General features: G+C 40.0%; 1 protein-coding gene across 26 annotated transcripts in view; it reads right to left on the reverse strand.

Moving 5' to 3' along the window:
* Positions 1-26,429, reverse strand: part of ZBTB20 (zinc finger and BTB domain containing 20) — a 493,834-nt gene that overhangs the window by 370,818 nt on the left and 96,587 nt on the right. For 9 of the 26 annotated variants that reach the window (XR_014525529.1, XM_083500914.1, XM_083500897.1 and 6 more), the window contains exon 3: positions 3,597-3,723. The exons of 14 other annotated variants lie outside the window; for them this stretch is intronic. The gene's annotated coding sequence lies outside the window, so the exon portion shown is untranslated. 3 more of the 26 variants (XM_083500915.1, XM_083500916.1, XM_083500893.1) reach the window with 3 other exon arrangements.

Raw genomic sequence — 26,429 nt, forward strand, 5'->3', positions numbered from 1 at the left:
ACAATGCAAGGGTCAATTTAGGTAGACAAGCTCATATGGAAATGAGTGGAAGAATCCCTGAGCAGGAATAGAATGTGATAAAACGAGACAGAATTCAAAGTCTGATGCTTAAAACTTTCTGTGAACTAACAGAGAATAGTCAGTCTGGTTTTTGGTATTCTCTGGAGCTATTTAAGAAGGACTTTTTTGTTGCCTAAGAAATTAGAGAAGAAACAAAAATAAAAGAAGTTTATATCTAGACACATTTTCCATCTAGCCCATAATAAGAAAGCTGTTGCCAGAATCGAACGTAAATATATTTAGCGTTCTTCTTCTTTTTAATTAGAGATGCGAGGGATTGGACGTGAGACTTTCTGCATGCAAAGTATATCCTCGGCCGCTGAGCTACAATCGCTCCAGAGTTTGAAGCTGATCAGAAGTTCAGAATACTAGACTTGCAGGCTGATCTTTCCTAGGCTTGCCATACATCTGGAAAATTCCAGACATGCCAGGAAATCGGATGCCTAAAATGGCGTCTGGAGGGGAAATTCGAATATTAAAAGATGTCAGAGATTTCCAGGACATGAGGAAACATGGGGTTTCTTTTGGTTTTCTGTTGTTGTTTTTTCAGTTTTTTGTTTTGTTTTTAATTCCGGGGGAGGCTGTGCCCCAATGCCAGTGGAAGTGACAAGAAGTCACTTCCCTTGGCTGGAGAGTGGCTGGGGGAGGGAAGTGACGCAGTGGTAAAAAACCTCAACAAGGAATCTAGTGGATGGGTAAGAGGGTCACTGGTCCTGACTGTGTGACTGTGAGAGGAGAGGGGAGGGGCAGGGAGAGGGGAGCAGAAACAGCTGAGAGGATGTAAACACTGGCATCACATGATCGCATTATACTCATGTTTCCTTCTCTTTTGGACACTGGGTTGCGTTAGGTGGGTCTCCAAGAGGCAGAACAAGCGGAGGCAATTCAGTAGCCAATAGTTTCATTGCCGCAGCTCCGGTGCAGGCATCCCCTTGTCCTGCTACCTCTCCTTTGTTCCATCCCTAATATTCCTCTCTTTTGCGCGCGCGCGCGCGCACACACACACACACACACACACACCCCTATGGCTACATAGCAGCTAACCAGGTTTCCAAGGGTGAGGAGTGTAAATGGTTGTGGTGCAGGAAATCATGGGCTTGCTGCTGTAAAAGCAAGGAGCATAAAGGAGCATTAAGTTTTTAAAAATAAAAAAACCAGCGCAGGTAAAAGCAACGCCTCTTCCCATCTGTGTGAAGGAAATGTGAACTTGCCATTCCTACTGTGATACTCCTATTGTGATATTCCTATTCCATGGTGAGGTGGGGCAAGGCTTATGTTGTAACAAGTAGCATTTATTGAGACTATTTACATTCCACCTTTGATCCAAATTTCTCAGGGCGAGGAGCAACAATTTCATTAAAATAACATTCATAGCCATGAGCAAATATTACTGTTAACTTCCTAAACATGCATAAAAAGTGGTGTTTTGAGCTGGCAATGAAATAACAAAAGCGACAATGCTAGCTGAATTTCAAGAAGCAGGGTGTTTGAAAGCCAGAGTGCCACCATGGAGAAGACTTGCTCATACATCACCACCAAATATAGTGCACCCACTGCCAGGACACTAAGTTGGACCTCTCAGCCAATCTTAACTCTTGGAAAGACTATATTTATAACTGAGAGAGGCATTCTTCCAAGTATTTAGGCCTCAAGTTGTTTGGGGGCTTTATAAGTCTTCTGTAAAACCTTGAATTTGGACCAGAACCATGTGGGCAGTCAGTGCACAACATGTATAATGTATAATGTATAATATAGGTTTGACTAGTGATTCCACTTAAGAGTCAAGCTTCTGCATTTTACACAGGCTGCACTTTCCAAGTTGTCTTCCAGAGCAGCCCTTCTAGACTGCATTACAGTAATCCAAATGGGAACTTAACACAGCATGGATTATCCTATTCAGGCTGCCCCTTGCAGACACTTGGGTCTCCGCTGAAATCAAAGACACAAGGGGACTGCAACTCCATCATGAACAGAGCTGCTCACCTAAGTCTCAGATCCAGGAACCACCCAGCTGTGGCATGCCCATTTTTTGGAATTCAGTTTCAATTTATTTGCCCTCATTACAGTGATCAGACAAGAGTGCAGAACTTGCATGGCCTCGTCTCACTCTGATGACAGGAAGAAATAGAACTGAGGGTTATCCACATATTGGTAGCACCCAACTCCGAATCCCGATAACCTCACAGAGCTAGGGACCTGTGTAATTCAGATAGGGTACAACTGGATAATGCCACATATATATTTTTTGCCAAAGGGGAAGAAATGTATTTTTTGCTACAGCTCCTAGCTGGTGTAAGGATGTACTCGTGCTAAGAAGTGTTGGCCTGTGATGCAAGGCTTAAAATCTCATGCAGGGAGCTAATGCCAGCTCCCTTTACTGAAAAACAAGCACCAGTGGTTGCTGCTACTTTGATACAGGGTCAGTTTTAGCACCAAATGGAGATCCCTTGTGTTAGTTTTGGTAACTCTGAGTCCAGCAATATGCTCGGTGTAGCTTGAACAACAGAAATACAGTATCACACCTCTAATCCTAGTAAGATGACTTAATGGGCGAAATGGTTGCAAAATCATCTAGGTACTTTTAACATACATTAATAGAATGGTTTATTTCAGTGCTATCTTCTCTTTTATACAGACCCTCAAGTATATAGGTTTATGCAAACATATCTATTTTTGTGGATGCACAAACAGGGCATAGCCTGTTCAAGATATATACTGAATTTTACATAAATGTCACATTTATATTACAACTATGTATGTATAATTTTCGACACACAGAGAAAATGGAAGAACAAAGGAATAAACCTCCTACAAGAAATTTAAATAGCCTTTTTTAGAAATCCTCATCCGAAGTTAGAGGGCTTTTAGCAATCGTACATTTATCTCTTCCAAAATACACCTGCTTTCTTTTCCCCTCTTTTCTCTTCTTTTGCCAAACTAAATATTTTTCCATCTAATGACTCTCTTTATTAGACAGCATCTAATTTGCATACATTTACATACAATTTAACTGCTTGCTTCTGAGAACAAAGAAATGGCTCCGTATTGTACTGAAGGACAATACTCAGAAAAGGTATAAAAACCAGCTAGCTCAGTGGCTGTGTATTCTTTTTGTTTCAGAAATACCAGGATTTTTAAACACTCCACTTAAAGGGTGAAAAAGATTATTCCAACAGACAATGCGAAAAGATACAGTGCAGCTCCCTTTTAACACATTTTCTCTCTGGCCTGGTTAATGGGATTTAAGGTCCAAGCTTTCTTTGCTTCCCTCTATTTCTTTTATTAGATCTGATGGATTTAATTCTGTCACATATTTTAGTTCATATTTGATTTGTATAAAAAATTATGCAGAAGCTCAACTTCAATGCTAATTCAGTACGCCCACCCTTTTCCTACAATGGGAACTGGGACATGATTGAACAATTTTGGATGGGCATGAAGTATATTGATTTCAGTGCTCAATGTTATTATCGGGGGTATGCTAAGCCTATGAGGACTTTACCTTACAGCGATACATAGAGCAAATACAAGCTTACCATGAAGCCAAATGAGAATCAACATGATGGAGTGGGATGCAAGGTTGAGCTCTACTAGCAAATATAAGGAGGGATTGTTTTCAGAGCAGGAGCAAGAAGCAGCAGATGCGTTAAGCCCTCTAGTTCCCTAGAAGGTGAAGAAGAAAGATGCTTAGAGCTGCACATGAACACAACTTTTCATTAAAAAGTTCACTGCTTAGCGTCTGCTTTAATTCAGTGGCATACAAACTGTTGAAATAAAAGTAAAAGAGCAAGTAAAAGAGAGCACACAAACTTGAATATCTACTTTCACTACTGTCTTCAGGATAGCAGTTTTTTCAGTCATTATCTGAGTTTTATAATATAAATGCCACTGGAGTTATTAGGTAGGCCTCAGAACAACAGGAGATGCAACACAAAGGGCACTTACAACTTCAACTGTCAATATGTGCAATTAACATGTCTAATTGTCATAGTAACTTGGAAAAACTCACTTGCAACTGTTAAATGTTTCCATTTTAAAGAAGGAAGCATCACCAATCTATAGCTCTTCCCGACCACCTGTTTTTTCACTATGCATTGTGATTTCTTTACACAAAATTTGCTTCAGGATTATACACTGGCATTCTGAGTTGCTTTTGTTTGTTTGCTTTGCATGGAAGTAATAAGCTGTTACCCAACACCACCATTATTCTACCCGTTCCAGTTAATTTCCTGTCACTTTTCTTACCACAACAAAATAGGTGGGCGGTGTGTGTGTGTGAAGTTTTGCTTTTGAAACAGGTTTGGTGCACAAGAACCCCAAATCTATTTGGTCGTCCTCTTCCACCAAGCAGGCAACTTCAAGAAGGGCGCACATGAAGTAGACGGAGGAAGAAGACACCCATCTAGCCAGCAACCTAAATTTGCTGGTATACAGTTGAATCATAACTTGAAAATAGTGACAGTCTGGTAGTGGCCCTAGGGAAGCGGTTTAGTAATGCTGGCCACGTGTCCCGGAAAGCTGTCTGTGGACAAACGCTGGCTCCCTCAGCCTGAAGCAAGATGAGTGTCGCAACCCCATAGTCGCCTTTGACTGGGACCTAACCGTCCAGGGGTCCTTTACCTTTACCTTTTTTTACCTATTAGAACTAAACAAATGGGTTGATCATAGAGTCCTACTATAAGGAGAAGATTCACTTTTGAAGGAATCTTCAAAAATAATTAGATCCTTTAGTTTCTTCTAACTAGATGTGACAGAATCACGGCCACCTAACTAACTACTATCTCCTTGTCAAATTCCATACAGAAGAAAATAGGATGAGAGAATACAAAGGCAGGGTTTGGCAATTAAATCTAAGTAATCTAATGGAATATTGGTTAAAGTTGCCACCTTAAAGCTGAATAGAAGCAGAAAACAGAAAATCTACATGAAACTGCTGGACCAGTTATCTGGCGTTATGGAGTTTGGTATGCTGATGTCACCCATCTCTATTTTTCATTTTCATTCAACCCAGGTGAAGCAATGAAAGGCTTAAATGCTTGCCTGAAATCAGTGGGGAACTGGATAAAGGCAAATGAACTTAAGGTAAACCTAGATAAAACAGAATTAATTGTAGTGGGGAAATCAGTGGCTGGTGTGTAAGGACCAAGTTCACAACTTGGGGTTACTGCTTCTGGATTTTTGCTAATATTATAGCTATACTCAGTGCTGGAATGTGGAAACCTGACCACTGCTATTCATGCCTTGGTGACTTCTAGATCAGACTACCGTAATGCACACTATGTGGAGCTGCTGCTGAAGATAATTATAAAACTTCAGGGAGTGCAGAATGTGGCAGTCTACTGGATAAGAGATTGAGACGGTTGTTTCCATATATCCCCATCTGTTTCTGAAGCACCTGCACTGGTTGACAGTTTATTTCTGGGCTTAACTCAAAGTGCTGATTCCAGTCCTGAACATTCCTGATTATGTCAAGCCCTCAGGACTTAATCATCTCAAAAGGCCCTGCTGCGAAATTCATTTAATGGGAAAGCTCTGTTAGCCTCTACCAAGCACAGGGTCTTTTTTGTAGCAGCCCTAATGCTAAGTTTGAAGAACTCCTACTTTGATAAGCATTAGCAAACAAATAAAAGAAAGCCTTTTCATTTTAGTTGTCCTTTGGGAATTCATTGCTGTTTTAGCCTGTTCTTTTTTCAAACAACAACTGCACTGTATTGTATAGTCTATAAATCTATAAATAGACTTGAAACCTGGGTAAATAGCTGTCTATAAATATTTTAATAAACAACAGGATAAGTCACACAACAGACGGTACAAACTAGGAGACATAAACTGCAGGCCACCAAAGTTCTGGTGGAATTAACTACTAGTAAGATGCATCGCTACAAATGTACATTTGACAAGACAGAAAAGGATTGTGCACAGCCAGTATACTCTAAAGAATCTTACATGAAGTTCAACAAATGCATATAAAACTCAACAGAGATAGTGAGCCTTCAACTTCCTACACTGATCTAACAAAATATGGCTCAATTTAAAATACTAGACTTTTTACTCATTAAACAACTGGCTACACATCACTTAACCCGATGGCATTAGCCAAAACTAAAGCATTGCCATCACTGTCCCAATTATTCAGCTACCCATTGCCTTTCAGTGGCCCATTAGGCTAAATGGCTTCCCTGGGAGAACAACCCAATACAACACATTTTCTGATTAAGCACAACTAGAGAATATTCCACAATATCCTATAACTTGTGAAGGTTTCTGGTCATTTAAAATCCTCCTATCCCATCTGTTTGGTTATCAGGCCAAACTGGAATCCTGGAAGCATCTTCCTAATCCTAATAAGCTAAATTGTCCAGCAGGATTGGTCCTTCTGGGGAGCATCAGGTCTAGCCAAGAGTATGATGCACTAGTGTGCTTCTCTGTACTGAGCAGGGACTGAAAAAACTTACAAATGAAAGCCTTTTCCATTCCATGTTTTGTATCAATGCAAGGAACCTTTTATGTTTGATTGACATATAAGGATTTATTTACTTGCTGCATATATAGCATCCTTTATATTCTCTGTGTTCTTAATTTGCTTTTTTGTTTATGTATGCCGGTATGTCCCCCCCCACCTCATAATTAGATATTTATTGATATATTTTTCGCTAAAAACCAAAACAAACTAAAACAATACTTTGGCACAGGTAATATGTAAAACAAAATAAAGCAATGGCAGGCAATTATATTGCTACAGCAGATATAATGAACAGCCGTGAACCAAGGTAAGGGAAAGTATATGTCTCTGTGCTAAGTGATAAGCCAACACACACACCCCTCTTCACAAATCATACATGGCAAAAGCATGGACACAGGCACTTGCTCAGTTCATATAAAAGGCAAGTGAGTCTCAGGCTAACTCACTCATTCCTTCTCTCCTTGTTATACATTCCATTTTCCTCGCTTCTGTGGCAAACCACAGTTTGCTGTTGCATGCAAGCTGGCAAATCATGGTCTGCATTTGCCTTCCAAACTATAATTGTAAACTATGATTTGATCATTATTTGCAATTCAGGTTTGTAAGGCATATGTTCACATAGGTTCACAATTCAAATGCATAACCAAAATCTGATGGAATCCATAAGCACCTCATCCCAGCCTTGTGGGCCTTTTCTACCTGGCCTAGGTGAGCAAAGCCGTGGCTAACTCCAGCTATAAAAAGCTGAGGTGGCTGAGCAGACTATTGGGTTGGGGCATTGTTTAGGGGGTGTTTTGGGGGGGGGTGTTGCTGGTTTTATGGCCCTGTTTAAAATTGTTGTTGTTTTTTTTACTTTTTTAAGCTTGTGGGTTTTTAAATTTTGGGTTTTTATTATTTTTAAATTAAGGGATATAGGATGCACCTTGGAAGAGAGGAGGTGGAGAGTGCAGGAGCAACCCTAGTCACAGTGGTTCTGGACAAGAGAAAGTATGGGGTGGGGGTAGGCAGGCTGGATAAGGGGCACAGGGCACAGGTAGGAAGTGACCACACCTTGTCCAGTCTGGGGAATTACGGTTATCCTATCAGCTAGCCCTGGGCTCTGCAGCTGCTGTTGCTGAATGCCAGCTAAACTCTGAGTGAGACCTCCCTCATCCATTATCTGATTATGGATGAGGAGGCCGATCTCACCTTTATGACTGATGTTGAGGAGCCCCATACTGCTGGTTTTGGGGGACTTCAACACCCATGCCAAGGCAACTGGCTTTGGGATGGCTCAGGACTTCATGGCTGCCATTATGACCACGCGGCTGTCCCAACATGTCATTGGCTCAACACATGTGGCAGGCAACACTCTGGACCTTGTTTTCTCAACTGGACAGGAAGTGAGTGATCTGAAAGCTGGGGGGCGGGGGCGGGTATTGACAACAGTCCTTTCTCATCATTAGATGACTTTCTGTAGAGATTAGGCTTTCAGCACTTTTTCCCCTCTGCAGAGACGGGGGAACCTTTCAGGATGATCTGCCCTTGGAGAAAGATCAAATCCCTGGCTGACTTCTGGAACATCCAAATAACTTGACACGGTCACCCCAAGTGCCCTCTTTCACTTCATGGAGCCCGTTTGGCTCCTTGGTATACTCCAGAGCTTAATGCAAGGAAATAGGTTGGGAGATGGCTGGTTGAAAACAATTGAAAACTGGTAAGGGCTCATCATTCAGCTTACCTAGTGATAGTGAATGCAGCAAGGAAGCTGTCCACAATGGTGACATACAAAGGGCAGTAAACAAGTTTAATAAATAATAGTGGTGGTGATTAGTAGTCCTACTATGCTGTACCAACTTCCATGTTCCCTTTCAAAGTGTACACCTTAAAACATTTATATTGTGGAAACAACTCCTAAAACGGTAGCCATGTTTGTTGTAGCAAAAACAAATGCTCTAGGACCACCTTACAGTCTTAGCAATTTAAAATGGCAAAAGCTTTATTGTGGAAACAATAACAGAGTCAAAATTACAGAATCCATAGCAGAAAAGCAGGGTTGAGAAGAGCAGGCAATCATTTGTTAGACATCAAGACTCATCTGAAATTGCCAGGAAGACTGTTCAAGCAGCAAATAAAATTTGGTGCCTGTAATTTAAACTGGATATAGAAAGTGCTGGGTTGCCCAGTTTTGTAAGGAGGGCAGAGCAATCCAGAGCACCTGATCAGTATTAAGCCTGTCACTTATTGCTTATGGAGAGGAGAGCAGGAATTGGCAGAGCACTTGTTAAAGGAAGGCTTGGACAAGAAGCGGCATAAACCTACCCCTGCTCACTACCAGAATTTATTAATGCAGGCACCAGTAATTACGCGGCTTGGTTGGAAGGGGAATGGGATATAAGATGTGGAGTGCTTTATCCGCTCCAAGACCAATGCTGGTTTTGGCACAACTTTTGCTCTAGTGAGTTACAAAAAAATAAGCAGGTGCTAGCAATCCGAGGGACCACATGCCAGCTACAGCTGCTTCAGCCCGATTCAATTACATCTACCTGAAGAGTCCCAGGACGTTGAACAGATCATGGAACCTATAGGATACGGAGCCCATACATTGTAATGTTAGTGCACCCTCTTCAATAAAGTCTGGCTCTGTCCTGGGACAGGAGGAACATAAGCATGAAATCAAAGCAGTGCTTGAAGCAGGTAGGCTTTTCCAACACTGGTGGAAAAGGAAGCTAATATATAATGTGTCTGCATTAATGTTCAATTATATTTAAAAAGCCCTTTGGAACTCAGGCCTTAAAAATACTCTGAAACAGGCTGTCAGTGTTGCCTCGCTTCCCAAAATGCTGGGTGCAGCACATTTGCTGAACATACTCCTGGGATCAGGACTTCACTCCAAACCTTGTTTGTACAAAAAAGGAGCCAAGCAGCTGGGAAATTCTGGAGTATAGTATGTCCTCATTAGTTCCCATCTGCCATCAGAACTCAGCTCATGGCAAGTTTGGCTAAGTCCTGGTGTTCTCAGGTCCAAATCTGGGTCAGTTTTAATTACACTATACAGAATTCTGTGTGCAGGGTTTTTTTTATAAAAAAAATCCTTATTATACAGCACAGAAGAACGGGCAGCTCTCCAACTAATCAATTTTTTAAAAGTACATATATAAAATTTTAAAACCAGGCTAGACAGACAGTGGGTGGAAGAGAGGAAAAAATGTATGATTGAGTACAGGGGTTAGTTAAGAGAACTGTTCACAAAAGTGGGTCACTAGCAGTTCTGCTTTAGAACTTCAAAAGAAAAGGAAGGGAGGAACCTCTTCATTTGCAAAGATGGGGAATCGGGAATATAAGATGTACACAAATCACAATGTTCTTAATGCTGACCTGAATTAAGGCACATGCTGTCACTTATCATTATTATTACTTGCATCTCGACACAAGACACATGTATGGATCTGGAAAACTACCAAAAACGTGTGTCTTCATAATGTCAGGACAGGCATAAGTTAATTGAATCCCAATTCAAACATGTACTTAGGTGGACAAGATTTTGTATAATGCTGTACATGTCCAACAAACTGGGTCATCTTATCCTCGTGTGCTAAGATAACACAACAGGGATCTGAACCTCAGGTGAGCGCTTTAAAGTGGCTGAACGAGACACTAGGTTGAACGAGACATGAGGTGTACGCAGTGCCAAACGGGGAATTCTTCTTGCCCACCTGCATTTAAAGTCATGCCTGTCTGATCCAGAATATTGTTTGGCAGTATTGCATTTGTTCCTGATCAGAGGTTTTTGCCTAGTTCTACTTTATGCACACCTGAAACTTCAGGTAAAGGTAGCCTTAGAAGAAGTGTGAGCCCTGTTCTAACCTCTGCCTCTCCAGGGTCCTCTAAGCTACCTGATGCTCACCAATGTGTATTTATTATCATTATTTATTTATTCATTCATTCATTCATTCAATTTATATCCCACCCTTCTTCCCAAAGGAGCTCAGGGTGTCATCATCATCATAAATTTAAAAGCATTATAAAAACCGTTTCAAATACTATCTCAACCAGGGATGGCATTCCACAAATAAGGCCCTGTCATGTTATTATGCTTTTATATTTGTTGGAAGCTGCCCAGAATGGCTGGGGAAACCCAGTCAAATGGGTGGGGTACAAATACTAGAAGAAGAAGAAGAAGAAGAAGAAGAAGAAGAAGAAGAAGAAGAAGAAGTAGTCAATGCCAACTGGACATCCCCCAATAGCAGCAGCCCCAATTGTATATTTGCTGAATTAACATGTTTTAGCTCAGTGGTAGAGTGCATGCTTTGCATGCAAAACACACCAGGTTCAGCCCCTCACATTTCCAGATATCTCTAGGGAAGACAGGACTGTCTCAAACCCTGGGGAGCTGCTGCCAGTTAATATAGACAAAGTTGATGGTAACAGAACATCCTATATTCATTCTGATTGACTGTATCAGAAGATGTATTTTCTAGCTTTTCTTTAATTTACACAATGATAACCACAATAAATACATTGCAGCAAGACAACAGTCGTGTGGCACCTTAAACACTAATTATTACAGCATACACTTCCATGGACTGAAAACCATTAGCACAATCCAAAAGTTAGTATTGCTTTAGTTCATGCATTTTTGTTTATATTTTAATTTAGTACACTTATTATTAAAGAACAGATCTTGGAACTGGTTGGATAGAGGAATTTTTCCCCCATGTAAGGCTACATTGAGCCACAACATAATAAACTAATTGCTTAAAAGTATCAAGATAGTCAATTTTAAAAAATAATGAAAGTGTATGAGGAGAAAACAGGGTTAGAACTTTCTCAGTCCAATCTAGAACTTCATCCAAATAATAGATTTAAAGGCTAAAAGAGCATATCCTATTACATTAGATTGACAGTGCGTCTTGATGGTTCTGCAAAAACCATTTGCATTCTTAATAAAACTAAGTACAATGCACTTAAGAAACGGGCTTCCCAATCCTAAACAAATTACTTAGAAGTCAATCATATTTAAATAAGAGGAAGCAAGTACCATTTAATATATTTACAACCAGAATGTAATGGATATGAGGTTATAGCATGTGGGATGGGCAGCAAGGCAGAGATTATAGGAACAGCATGGCAGCCACTGTAGCATACCCAACTTTCTTCCTGAAAGAATTAACTATTAATAATACTTTTTTCTTTAGTGCAATATGCTACTACAAAATCATACAATAATGTTGAGAAGATCATGTGGAAAATTATTGAATCATTCCCTTCACTGTCCTCCTTTATGTGCACCAGGTCAAGAGCTGGAAAAGAAAAATTCCGGCAAAAACTAAGAGATTGCAGAACAGAATGCTGCACACAGTAAACTGAACTGACATTTGGGATATGACTTGACTCAGTATCCGATCCATAAACTGGGCCAGCATCTAAGTTGTTGTTTGCAGCCATCCTGTTAAGAATCATCACCAGATGCAAGACAGGTGGAGCAAGTCCCCCATGACAGCCACTGTGATATAGATAGTGCCGAAATGAAAACAGGATCACAGATTGAACTATGTTTTTATATTGTAAAGTTCCTGGTGATTCTTGGATGAAGGGCAGTATAGAAAACAAATAATACCACTTTGCTATCATCCTCCATAGAGCTTCTCCTGCATTTTTGGCTGCTTTGGGAGTGCCCCCTTTTGAGTCTCACGTGTGGATGGTCAACATTCCGTCCTCTGATCGCTCGGTAATTCAGTGATTAAACATCCAGGTGCTCTCTCCCAAGTGTCAAAGCATTAGTGTTGCCTCTGCATTTTGTTTTAAAACTTTCTAATTGACTTACTTTTTTATAGACAAAAATCAATCAATTTCCCCCCTGTTAATGGCCCTGGGGGCAGATCTTAGGGGGTACTCTTCTCCTGAAATGCAGCTATAACTTTTTCTTTTGTTTCTTTGTTTTTACCAATTTATGGTAGACTCACCAGCTGCACCTACTGCTGGCAGAGGGAGACTTGACCGCTGTCATTTATGATTTAGAAGCGTCTAGATTAGAATATTCTATCGTGTTCTACACATTAGAGCACATTGAATGAGTGGGATCTGGAAGCTTCAACAGGTGTCATCTTTCTTGATTGTTAGATAGTCACCAGCAAGGGGTGGGATTTGTGTGTGTGCTCACACACACACACACACACACACACTGCCCTAGAGCTATGGAACGACCTCCTCATCCATCAAAATGTTTTCTATTTAGAATCAAGTAAAAACTTCTTTTAATGGCTTTTTTAAAAAACCTAAATCGCTTTGACCACACTGCTGGAATGCAGTACAGAAATACTGTAAATAAGAACGAACAGAATAAGTGATAATCAAACCCCTAGTGGCTGGTTGCTACAGGACTGGTGTGCATTTTGACATTAGCCATCTTTTTGGCTGTTACATTTTGGCACTATGTTTTAATAGGCCACAAGAAAGAGAAAAGTAGAAAACAAAAAAGTGGGAGGAGGCCTCTCAGGAAGAAGACAGAGCAAACTCATTTCGTGAAACTCAAGACATTTAATTTATGCATAACTATATTGTTTGTTTTCTGGAACAGGCCAGGGAATTTCCCTGATGTATGCTGTTATCCAGTCCCAATGCCCAGGAAGACTAGTAGCAGGTGTTTTTTCCACTGCTGGGTATTCTTTACAGCAAGATATTCTTTACACATCACTGAAGAACTAATACAGCTTTACAGTTTGGTGCCTATGGTTTTGTGGCATCTGTTCAATGCAACAGCTTCAGTAAAGCACCTTTTTAAAGCTCATTGTATGTCTTTACAGTTTGTTATAAATCAGCAGCAGTGCCTTTAAAGAGCACAGCATCCAAATACACTGCTTTCAAGCATTTAAGATGTTAATGGGTTTTGAGGACTGGAACTGATCTTGTATAGCAGCAGCTTTTAATGCCAGGATGAAATGGACTGTGTATAGCAACTTCTGCTGTGCTTTCTCTTGCATTGAGGTGATCAGAAGGCATCTATGTATTGAAGAGTTTCCTAAGGAACCAATAGCTATGGAAACAGTGCTGCTATAGGTACAGGGGAGGGCAGACAAACTTTCAAAGAAATACTGTACACGTCCATAATTGTAAATACTTTCTTCTTTGAAAAGTAAAATCTTTTAGGGATCTATTTGGGTTTCCCATATATTCCCTCCCCCTGCAATCGTATAACAATGAAATTTTGGCAAAGAAATTTGTCTCTTAAAGGTTCGAGGAAGTGATCCTCTGGCAATCCCTCTCACATCTCTCCAGCAATTTATTTTTAACTTCTAGTATTTCTCAAAGTCACTTCCAATCTCTGCCTCACTCATTGTCCCAGCTCGCTGAGCATGACAAGTGTGCTGAAACATATCACCCCTGCTGCAGAGAAATGGAACAGACAGTGGAGAATCTGTACTATGGTGAGATATTATACCATAACAATTTGCTCCCCTAACCTTATCTAAATTTTGAGAACAAGGATGCAAGACCACACTGTGGTAACTGGCAAATATGGGTCATATAACTTTACCTTCCATATCTATGAGAAAGTGCAGAGTCATGTGAGATCCAACATGTCACCTGTTCCCTTAGTGATGATCCAGGCATTATTTGAATGAGAAAATAAGATGAGGTGGAATCTCCAATACACGTAACATTTTAGGCTCAGAAAGAATGTATTTGGAAATTTAAAAGGTGGGGCAGTCCTTAAGCCAGTGATGGCCAAACTTGGCCCTCCAGCTGTTTTGGGACTACAATTCCCATCATCCCCGACCACTGGTCCTGTTAGCTAGGTCTGATGGGAGCTGTAGTTCCAAAACTGCTGTAGGGCCAAGCTTTTGGCCATCACTGTCTTAAGCTATAGCAGTCCTGAGTCATTTAAGACTTTATAGGTCAAAACCAGCACTTTTAATTGAGCAAGAAATTAATTGACAGTCAGTGCAGATGGGCCAGAATATGCTCAAACCATCTTACCCCAGTGAGCAACCTAGTTGTTGAATTCTACAGCAGCTGAAGTTTCTGAACTGTCTTCAGAGGCAGCTCCACATATAATGTGTTGCAGTAATCTAACCTAGATACCAAAGCATAGACAACAGAAGTTAGGCTATATCTATCCAGAAAGGGGTGCAGGTGGGCCACCAGCTGAAGCTGATGGAAGGCACCTGAGCTTCAAGCAATAGCAATGGAAGCTGTGTATCTGCTCCTTCAAAGGGACTGTAACGCTATCAAAAGTAGGCAACCTCCCATCCATCCGGTCTAGGGAACCACCCACTAACAGTGCCTCAGTTTTATCTGGATTGAGCTTCAGTTGTTGGCTCTCATCCAGTCTATTACAAAGGCAAGACAACAGTTCAGCACATCTACTCTAAATAATTGGTACAATGTGGTAATGGGAGACCAGGCTTCTTGAAAAATTGATGCAAAGATTATGAGTGACCAGAGATAAAAAAAGAAGAAGATATTTGCTATTGATTAGTGCTTGTTTATCCAATATACAAATAGAGACTCCAATGGCAGGGCAGGTCCTGCCACATTACATATTACATGGTTGCATAGATACTATTATGAGCTTTGAATGTCTCACAGCTTGGACTGTTATCACCCCAACAACTTTAGTGACATCCTGATATATTTTGTGTTTTGCCTGATTTTTCTGTGGTGGGGAGTGTTTGTGGTTGTTATCTGATTAATTACATGATTTAATATATATGTAAAGCAGTAAATGTTTTTAAAAGGAAGAACATGTAGATCAATGTTCTCATGTGAATCTGGACAGAGGATAACATTTTGCTGTATATAAAAATTTAAAAGCAAAGTACTCTCCGACAGCATCACATCAGTACTGACGAGCATCTAGAATCCTCTCTTTAAAAATGGCACTATTCACTTTGCTTTTGCCTTTCCTAACTCTGTTTTCCATTTCAGTGGAAGACTGTAAAGTCTGAAGGTCTCTTGTACAGAAGCCAACAAAAACAAAGGTAAACTTAGAACTTTCATTAACTGTAAATTATAAGAGCAAACAGAAATAAGGATTGATGTGAGCAAGAGGGAACGCTAAAGCCTCATCAAATGTAATGTGTAATACCTTAACCCAAACATATTTTGGGATGCCTGCCAGGAAGATGGGTATAAATGTGGGAGGCTTATAAGAATACAGCTTGAGCTGAAATGTTTAAAGTTTTCAGTTTTACTAGGAAAACAGTTATAACTCAGTAAAAACAGGACCTTATTAATAGTAAAATGTTATATATAAGCTACTGTTTTCCTAGATGAATCAGAAATGTTCTCTCTGGGTTGCTGATGGCAGCATGTGGGGGGACCAACTACTATATTCATGCAGTGGAGTGAGAAATCATGCTGGTATCGCTGGACATTTACTCAGTTCATTGGCTCCTATTAGGATCTTGAGATGTCCAATATTCATTCAGCAGCAGATTTCAGGGCCTCATGGATTGCAGATGCAGGACTCTTTGCTTATTTTAACAATATGAAAGTCCTGAAGCAGTTAAGTGAGAAACAAAAAGACCAAATTCACTCTTGTTCAAGGTAAGGGCCAATTGTTCTGATTCACGTTTGAGGCAACAGTTTTTGAATAATATTATTACAACAGAGGTGGGCTACCTATCATGTTCCTGAAAATGATACATGAATTATGTTAATTACACATAACTAAAATGAAGATTAGATGCAGTTTTCCATTTATAATGTAATATATCTGAGGCAGACCTAGCTTTCCCAGAGGTTTACAAACATGGTATATAGTGTCACATACTTTTAATGCTCTTGAAGAGGTCACACACACCAGGACAAGGAAAAATCCATAAAAAATTAATTCAATTGCTTGCTCTTATCATAATAAAACTAAAAAGCTAGCATAACTAGACAGGAAAATTAGGGCTGTCACTAGGTTTCTTAAAAATGTACTAAGATGTACTCAGAGAATCACTTTCATGTTCCGGCATCCTCAGAGGTGACATAAGTGGCAACCAGATTGAGGTCCTTCTCAATAGAAGTCTCTTCCTGGCCTTCCACTAAGTTTGACATTCTTTCTTTTGCTTAAAAATATTAAGTGATAAACTAACCAATGTTTAGGATGAACTATAAACAAATTAGGGCTGGGGTGACTGAACATATCAGATCAACTAGTAGCTGATAACTGGTGAATACTATTTTCCCCCTTGTTAATGATATCTAGTGATTGTGTGGATTATTATTTTTTATGTTATTGATGAACTAAAGTATGGATGTTTGGGGAAAGCTGAAAAAATATATAAGGGTGAGCCATTTTTAAAGACAAACACAAAAAAGAAGGAAAATAACAGTTGTACTTGTGTTTTGTTTCCCACTGTGTTTTGAAATACATTGTGTGTCCATCCACAGAGTCCCCCTTCCAGGTGCGCTTAGCTGAGTGGAAAATGAATGGACACAACTGTCTGGGATTTAAATGGCCACAACTTTATTGACTTCAGATGTAGGAAGCTTTGGCATAGACACTGAGCGTGTATCCCTCTCAGCCCGCCCCTGCTGGAGGACTGAGGCATGACAGGGTCTATTCAGGGGTGGATCCACTGCAAAACACAGGTTTACACGGATGGCCCCCAAATGCTGAGGGAAGCTCTGTGGCCTGCTAGCCCTACACACTTGGCTCCTTGGACAGAGACTTCCCTCCAGACCCCTCTAACGGGGTACCCTGTTAATGCCGCCACAAGGAACAGGAGGTGGGTGAGTCACCACTTCACCATACTCTGATTGGTTGAAAGACTATAGGATTCCACCCAAGGCCTAAACCGCCAAAGTTGTGACTAGAGTTATGGGGAAGGAAAACCCTGCAGAGCAGGGGAAATTCCTTCCTGGCTCCGAATACGGCAACCACCAAAAGACCACAGCAAAGCCCAGCAAGCTGAAAAGAAATGGTTAGGGCAGCAATCAACTATTAATGAAGGGAGCGGAAGGGTGGGTGACACTCCCAGCCCACTAGATGCTGTGCAGAGTGGTCAACCGGGCTAAGTAAATGGCCAGGCCTGATCCCCCAGGCCTGCAACGGATTGGATCATTTGAAGGATGGGTTTGGCAGGAACATGTGAGTCTCCGTGGTGACTGAAGGTGACGGAAAGAACATCCTAAAATGGCACCGCATGTCCAGGCGAAAGGGGAGGCACATCAAGCCTCAACTGTCGCTCACTGGCAAAACAATAGTGGTCATTCTTTATCAAGATGAATCTGTAAATCTATTGATCAATCGATCTTACAGAATATATGACTAGAATAATTAGCAAGATCAGTACAGGAGACAAGAGATATCATTGCACTGCAGCCCAGGAACCTATGAAGCTGCCTTCAGTATGAGTCAGCCCATAAGGTCCATCTAGCTCAGTAATTTCTACATTGTCTGTCATAAGCTCTCCAGGGTTTCTGAACAGAACATTATCAGCCCATTATCAATGCTAGGGACTGAAACTGGAATCTTTGGTAGGCAAAACAGATGTTTTACCACTGAGCTATGGCGCTTCCGTAAGTGATCCTAGCTCTAAATCCCAGCAATAAAAAGTGACACTTCCCATTGGGTTCTGTAACGAACTGGAGTAATGTTCCAATGTGCCCCAAGAGATATTTCCAGTTGTGTAGCTTTGCTGTAGAGGAGGTTTAGAGCTATCATTTCTTATATTATGGTAACTAAATCAGATCTAGGTGGAGGTGAACAAAAGATGAGCAATCTGGCTATTTCCCATTCATGTCACTTTCCCATGTGTCTATCCAAAAGTCAGTTCAGTCCACTTTCCATATTAATCTTTGATTTTTTTAAAAAGCAGGATGGAAATGTGAGGAGGTATTTTAACACATATTTCCTCATTTAAAAAATCCCAGTTCTAAATGGGTTTCCCCTCAAAATACACATTTTAAATCTTTTGCTATTTTATTGTATTTTGAACCAAGAACTTCATTAGAACATCTGAAAAATGTGAATCAAATTCCTCAAGCATTCCTAAGAGTAGGCATGGCTGGAATGAGGATTCTGTGTTCTGATTCAGAATGCCTATTACCTACAGATCTGCATGTGTGGAAGTGCCTTTGTCTCTCTGTAGCAAGCTACAAAACTTAAACCGAAACACTGATGATACCTATGAAAACTGCTTTCCAGATTCAGAGTCACAGTAAATGTCACCTGGGTTCCATGATGAAATAAAGGCAAGGTATATGTAGAATAGAAAGAAAGTAGGTAAGAAAATTAATTATTCAATCTCTTAAAGTTAGTATTATTTCATTAATGCTAGTGCATTATTCCAGATTCTTATATTCAGACTTTACCAAAGAACCCATCTGCTCAGCTACACAAGCTACTGTGACTACATCAAACTGGTCCTTCACTTATTGCGCTACAGATATTGAAACCATTTCAAGAACACTCTGTTTCCCTGTGTGTCTTCAAGGCATTCAGTGGTCTGAGTCCAAGATATCTTGCTGACTGCTTGAAGCACCAAGATGAAGCACATGGTTGACAGGTTGTGTAGGGCTCATCCAACTTGGAACAAGGTTGTGGAATGAAATCACAAAAGGCTCCAAGAGCCACCTCAAAATTCAACATTCTTACAAAGCACATTTATTTGGACCTTGACTTTGTTAATAAATACACATATGGCAGGAGGCATAAAACCATTTAAAAACCCACAGGGTTGTGTGTGTTTTTTTCTTTTCTTGGAGGAGAAAAGGAAAGACAAGAGAAAATGAGCTTCACATGATGGATACTAGTCTTGTTATTTGATTAAAGTGATCAGATAGTACAGGGGTGAGAGCAGTATTAAAATCTTGAATAGAACTAATATAGTTGAAAAGAACCAGATAATATGATTCATTTTGAGATACAGATAACTACAGATAAATAGGGCTACAACGTTGTTATTGTACTTTTAATAGAATTCGTATTCTCTATGGCTATAACTGAAATCTCTGAAGTCATTATATGTATTGTCTTCAAAAGTAATTATTATTCTGCCTACTGCATTTCTAAGTATGATGTGAGGATACTGCTTGGTATTATTATGGAATTGCATAGTTTGGTGAGCACTACATTCCTGCTCCATTTCAAATCAAACAGTCAATGGCAGTATTTTCCACTGATGGAAGCTAGATTGAGCCTGTGCGGTTAATCACAGACAATACCACTTCATTTTTTATGAAACATATGATAGATTTTTTCTGCAAAAGGCTTTGTTTCATCCAACCTCTTGTCACCATAACTCTGAGTGCATTATGGTGTTTAATACTGAAAGAATAGTCACAAATGCAAATTAATGACTGCAGAGCATAGCAAAGTTTGATAAAGACTAAATTGCCTGTCAAAACTTCTTCTTGCATTTCCTAAATTTAATCTTAGGCTTATTATCATCATTATTTATAAAAACGCCAGCTATAACCTTGCACCCATACAAAAAGAGAATTATCAAAGGTGAGTGTCTGTATTTCACCTAGACTTAAATAGCTTTCAGAAGTCTCCTCTAAATATGAACCTCCTAGCATATCTTTCCAGTTGCATTTTTATTATTAATATTTTACTCATAAAGCAGAATAGTCATAAGTTGGATAGGTTTTTGGTAGCATGTCTCCACTTTTCAGGGAGGTGTGTTAGTATCCTGCTAGGAGTTTACCATACACGTATATCCAGCTGGATACCAAACTGCACATACAAATATTTCCTGTGCACAGGATTCTTCATCTGATCCAGCTATTTGGCTTTGCATGTATAATGCTACCCACCTGCAAAAGCAACAGTGCTGTTCAGCTGATCTGGAGCCAGAGTGGAGCCTGTGATTGATTGATTGATTGATTGATTGATTTAAAAACATGTATAAGCATCTTCATATTCTTTTTAACTCTAAGATTTAGTCCCTGTCCTTACAACAGCTGAACACAACAGTTGCAAATTGTTTGGAAGGACTTTAATGAACATTCTTTAATGGGTGCATATACTTGGATGGGAGTCAGAGATTTTAATGGATGTCATCAAAACTGATAAATTCTAACATGCTATGTTTCAAATTCCACTCTGCAGTTGAGGGAAATTTGACATTTTGGAAAATAATACATTTTCCTAGGCTATGGATGTTATGAGCACTTGTAAGCGTTTGTCCTCATATGTTTCTGAGCAGCATCAGGAAAAGCACAGTCCTGTTCACCGTCAACTTTCTTTCTTTCTTTCTCTTTCTTTCTTTCTTTCTTTCTTTCTTTCTTTCTTTCTTTCTTTCTTTCTTTCTTTCTTTCTAATGTTGCAATACTTATATGAAATCTTTACATATACATTATATTTGTAAATTCACATTTTTACATTTCATTATGTACCAACATTTATCCATTTCTTTCTCTCTTTTTGCTTCTTATTTCTTGCCCTGCGTCTTTTCTCCACCCGTGCTTGACTTCGTTGTTATTATTTTGTAATTTTATTATTGAGATTGTATTTTTGTATCTTAATAATTAAACATTCATTCTTATATATCTGCTTGACTTAACTTAACTTAGTGAAATCAGTCAACTCTGAACAATGCTCTGTTCACCTGGACCGTGCAAACTGTCTCGCTCTTTGCCTAAAAATAAGGACAAGCCCTATTGGATCAAAGGTCCATTTAGTCCACCTATGGTTCTCACAGCGGACAACCAAATACTTATGGAAGATTCATGGGTGGGATATGAGTGCAACAGAACTCTCCTACTCATGTGCCTGAGCAACTGGTATTCAGAGGCATGCTGCCTCAATACTGGAGAGATAGAACACAGCCATCCTAACTAGCAACCATTGGTAACCTTTTCCTTTTAAAGCCATAAATGTTGGCAGCCATTACTATATCTTGTTATAGCAAATTCCATAATTTAATTATGTGCTGCATGTAAAAGCACTTTTTCTTTTTTCTGTCCCAAATATTCCAACATTCACATTCATTAGATGATCCCAGACTCTAGTATTATGGGGAAAGTATTCTCTTTATCCACTTCCTCTTCAGCGTAATTTTATACACTACTTATCATGTCCCCTCTTCTTCAACCTTTTTCTAAACTAAAAAAACTCATGTGTTTTTATATAGGGATTTGCTTCAGCTCCTTGATCACTTTAGTTACCCTTTTATGACTATTTTCCAGCTCTACACTATCCTTTTTGAGATGCAGCAAGCAACCAGATCTGTACATATGAGGATAGGAATGCCAGGCAGGACAGTCAAGTGGATAAAAGAAAATGAGGACAAAGAAGGTAGAAACCAGAAAGCAGGGAGATGAGAACGAATGGAAGAGCCATGCAGTTGAAGAACAGACTAGCCAAGGCCAAAACAAAACAAGGCCAAAACAATTTTACAAGAGTGATAGAGACAGGAAGTGCTGGGCACAACGGCTAAGAAGGAAGTTAAGAGACCAAGTGAGGGATCCAAGGGCAGAGTCAGCTCCAGGCTCTGGAGCACTCCTCCGTGAACAGAACACTCCCTCCTCAATGTTGTTGCTGCTACCCATTCGCTTGCCCAGCATACACCACCACCCAGAAGGAGACAACCTGAGAAGCAGAGTATGCCTTTCCTTCTCCTTGCCTTTGTCAGTGACTGCTCATTTACAGCAACAGCAAGGATAAGGGAGTTCCGATGAGTGGCAGGAGGCCAGCTCCATGGGTGTGGGCATCCGCTGATATTTTTCAGGACTGGGAGGAGTGAATACTCCAAATAAACAAAAACAAAGAAGCATGCGTAACTGAAAAGTGCTAGCAGGCAAGATTCTCACAAAAGAAGTGAGGAAACAATTTGCCTGCAAAATTTGCTTCATATTGTTAGGTTTACCCAGGGAGGAGGCAACTACCACCCCTTGCACCAACCCCATGGACACCCATGGGGCTCAGCAAATGCCTGGAAATACCAACCTATGATGCTTACCTTATCAAGGGGACATAGTACTGTGCTGTTTAAAATCTAGATCCTGAAAATGAATTCTGCCAGGAGTGGCTTCTGCTGGCAAACCTAATTGGGGGTAGGAGGTGTTGAAGGTCAAGAAGAAGAGTTCGGGAGTGGCTGTGCCAAAACTTCACGTATTAATTTGAACTAACCATCTAATTCTTTGAATTCCTTCTAGAATTTATTAAAACTACTTATTTAGCATGGATTAAACTTGATGGCCTTGATAATGTACAAAAAACATTATTTTCAAATTATTTCATTTTTGTAACAGTTTATACAATTTTACAAGAGTTTCATATATTGCAGAGAAGTGTTCTATTGTTCCTGGATTGTAACAGAAACTTTTCAAGTTAAAAGTTAGCAACATATTTGAATACAAGGACAATGGAGTTCATTACAAAGTTTGTTCTTACTTACTAAAACTCTAATACATACCAATATATATGTGTGTGCATAAGCAAATATTTATGCAAATCAATTAACTGAGAATTACGGCTCAGTATTTAAAAAGTAACATGTTCCACAAGCCAGGGTGCATTCATTTGCCTTGCACTCGCTATGCCTCTAACAAATACTGTTTATGAGATCATGGAGGAGCATTGTGGCTAGAATGATAATTTCATTCTCAGCAAAGTTAGCTCTGATATAAATTCAGTAACAGCAAAATATTTTGCTGTATATAAACTGTAGCATATGGCAGTCTCACTGAAATCAGCAGGATTATTCATTATTATGCAGGATTATTATACAGTAGTTTAAACTAAGGATATATTTAAGGACTTTCCTCAACTGGGGCTACATACACCACTCAAATGAGTGCTGTACATAACTCCCAGTACATTCCCTGTCAAACTGAGTTTTGTTGCAGTCTGTCCCTTTCATTATCTGTAGCATAAATCGGCTAGGAACACTAATGTCACAGGATATATATGTCAGTTTATGTAGGCTTTCAATAAAGACTTAAATTTTGCTTGAGTATATGGATATATATATATATATATATATATATATATATATATCCAGTTACAGACTCTTAAATCCCATTGAAATTATGTGTTTATGTGTTTAATTATGTGTGAAATTATGTGTGGAATATATTTTTATTTGAACATGACCCATATTTTAGCTGTGTGCAGGGACGCAGGTGGCGCTGTGGTCTAAACCACAGAGCCTAGGGCTTGCCAATCAGTAGGTTGGCGGTTCGAATCCCCATGATGGGGTGAGCTCCCATTGCTTGGTCCCTGCTCCTGCCAACCTAGTAGTTCGAAAGCACGTCAAAGTGCAAGTAGATAAATAGCTACCACTCTGGTGGGAAGGTAAACGGCGTTTCTGTGTGCTGCTCTGGTTCGCTAGAAGCAGCTTAGTCATGCTGGCTACATGACCCGGAAGCTGTACGCTGGCTCCCTCAACCTATAGAGCGAGATGAGCACCGCAACCCCAGAGTCGTCTGCGACTGGACCTAACGGTCAGGGGTCCCTTTACCTTTACCTAGCTGTGTGCAACATTGCTGCCCAAATTTGTAATATTCATCACACTGAGATAAAACTTCACCTTCTTCAATTTGAAAACTTGACAAAGGGAAATTGAGCATGTATATTTCTTAGAAAAACTTTATCTAATTTCCAGTACATAATATAAAAGGTGCAGCAGAAGGAAAAGGGATGAGAAGGATCTACCATGCAGGGAGGTTGGTGGTTACCAAGCACAGTTTTTCAACAATCAATATAACATGAACCAAGTTGCTGACCTTGGAACAGGCAGAAAATAGGACTGCAAAAAGATAAGCATGTATTTTTTATTTATTTGGAAAAATTCATTTCAGAAAACCTCTACATTCACCTTGCTTCTGCTGAGTGGCAGTGCACCTCTTACAGAAGTCAACATTCTGCCAGGATCCCAAGGATGAGTATAGAGGCTTGGCACCATAGTTCAATATCAGACCATATAATTTGATTGAAGAAGGCCTCAAATTCAGACCCTGTTATCTTCAACTGAGATTCTTCAAGCAAACAGTGCTTGGAAAGACTCTGCCTAATACCCTGGAAGACTGCCACCAGTTGAAGTAGACAGTACACTTCTAGATGGACCAGTAATATGGCAGCTTGGTGTGTAAATTTAATCCTCACTAATGTCGAGAGATTTTCATTTACATAGGAGGGCTCTACTACTGCTAAACAGAAAGAACCACCAAGAACCATAATATCTGTGTTGGCTTATAGAACATAGCATTTACAATGGAGCAAATGAACTATGACATTAATGACAAATTTGCTTACATTTTCACTTATGCTGAAACAACTATTTATTCTGGTTCAGAGTCGGAAACTCATTTTTAGTATATTAGAGTTACAAAATAAGAACTCCTTGTCAGTTTGGGGACCTTCAATAATTTATATTTTATACCAGAAGAAATGGTGGTCATGTGCAGTTAGCATGCTTTTTATTACATGTAGACATTGGTGGATAGGGAGTACAATTCCACTGAGGGTTTGAGATGAGAGCAACCCTACAGAAGAAACAATAATGTTGTGTATCTTGGGATTTTCTTCTCACAGGCAGAAAAGCTGTTGTGTGAGATTTCAAGTTGACCTCCAGAATCAGTTACTTGAGAAACAACCCCAGGTACCCCAGATATGTACAAGCACAAAGAAAACTAGACCAAAGAACTGGCTCCCAAGGGAGATTACAGAAATCCCACTGTTAGAATACTGTACGTATGCTCAACTACAGCAGCTGGTGGTCTAACTCTGCTCCTATGGAATGCCTTGGGATTTAATTAGCAAGTTTCAGTTTAAGACAATGCTAGATGCTTTTGAAAAGCACGCATTAAAACAGAACAAATATTACAAAAATACCAACGGTTAACTAGAGGACAGTAGATTATTATTTTATATTCTGGAGATGGGATCATGAAATTCTTTGACTTCCCAACTGAAGATGCTAATAGAAAATATAACCACATCATGTAACATTTAAATGGCGGCTAGGTTTTTATTTTGCAATGTATTTGTTTACTCTTTATCTGTATGGTAAAGGTAAAGGACGCCTAACGGTTAAGTCTAGCCAAAGGCGACTATGGGGTATGGTGCTCATCTCGCTTCAGGCTGGGGGAACCGGCGTTCATCCACAGACAACTTTCCGGGTCATGTGATCAGAATGACTAAACCACTTCTGGCGCAACAGAACACTGTGATGGAAGCCAGAGCACACAGAAATACCGTTTATCTTTATCTGTATGATCTGGTATTCAAGTGGACATACAGCAAAGCTGAATATTGGAAGATTCAGGACAGACAAAACTTCTTCATGTAAGTGCATAGTTAAACTATAGAATTCTCTCCCACAGAAGGCAGTGATGACCACTAACTTGGATGGATTTAAAATAGGATTGGACAAATTCATGGCAGCAAGGCTATCAATGGCTACTAACCATAATGGCTATGTTCTACCTCCAGCGTCAGAGACAGTATTTCTGAATATGAGTTGCTGGAAACTGCAGGAGGGGAAAGTGCTGTTGCACTCAGATCCTGATTGTGAGCTTCCCACAATCAGGATCTGAGTGCAACAGCACTTTCCCCTCCTGCACAAGCACCTAGTTGGCTACTGTGAGAACAGGATGCTGGATGAGGTGGGCCACTGGACTTGATCCAGCAGGTTCTTTTTATGTTTTCATGTCTGGCAATGGGGAGATGGTCCCTTGGCTGCCTGACACTTGCCCGTCCACCATCAGGGTTTTGTAAAGAAGCATAAGGCAGTATTGTCTCCACTAACTGGCAGTGGCTCTCCAGGGTTTCAGAGAGGGAAAGTTCCCAATCCTACCTGAAGATAGCAGGGATTGAACATGGGACCTTCTGCATGCAAAGTAGACGCTCCATCACTGAGCTACAGTCCTTCTTCACAGGCATGAGTGCCACACAATGCACATCATTGAAGAGAAAATGTTGCAAGTTGCAGCTCATCGTATAGCACTAATAAATTATACCTTTGCAAAAGGCCAGCTA

This window comes from Podarcis liolepis (genome assembly GCF_965112155.1).
Source record: "Podarcis liolepis genome assembly, chromosome: 4".
Classification (NCBI taxonomy): Eukaryota; Metazoa; Chordata; class Lepidosauria; order Squamata; family Lacertidae; genus Podarcis; species Podarcis liolepis.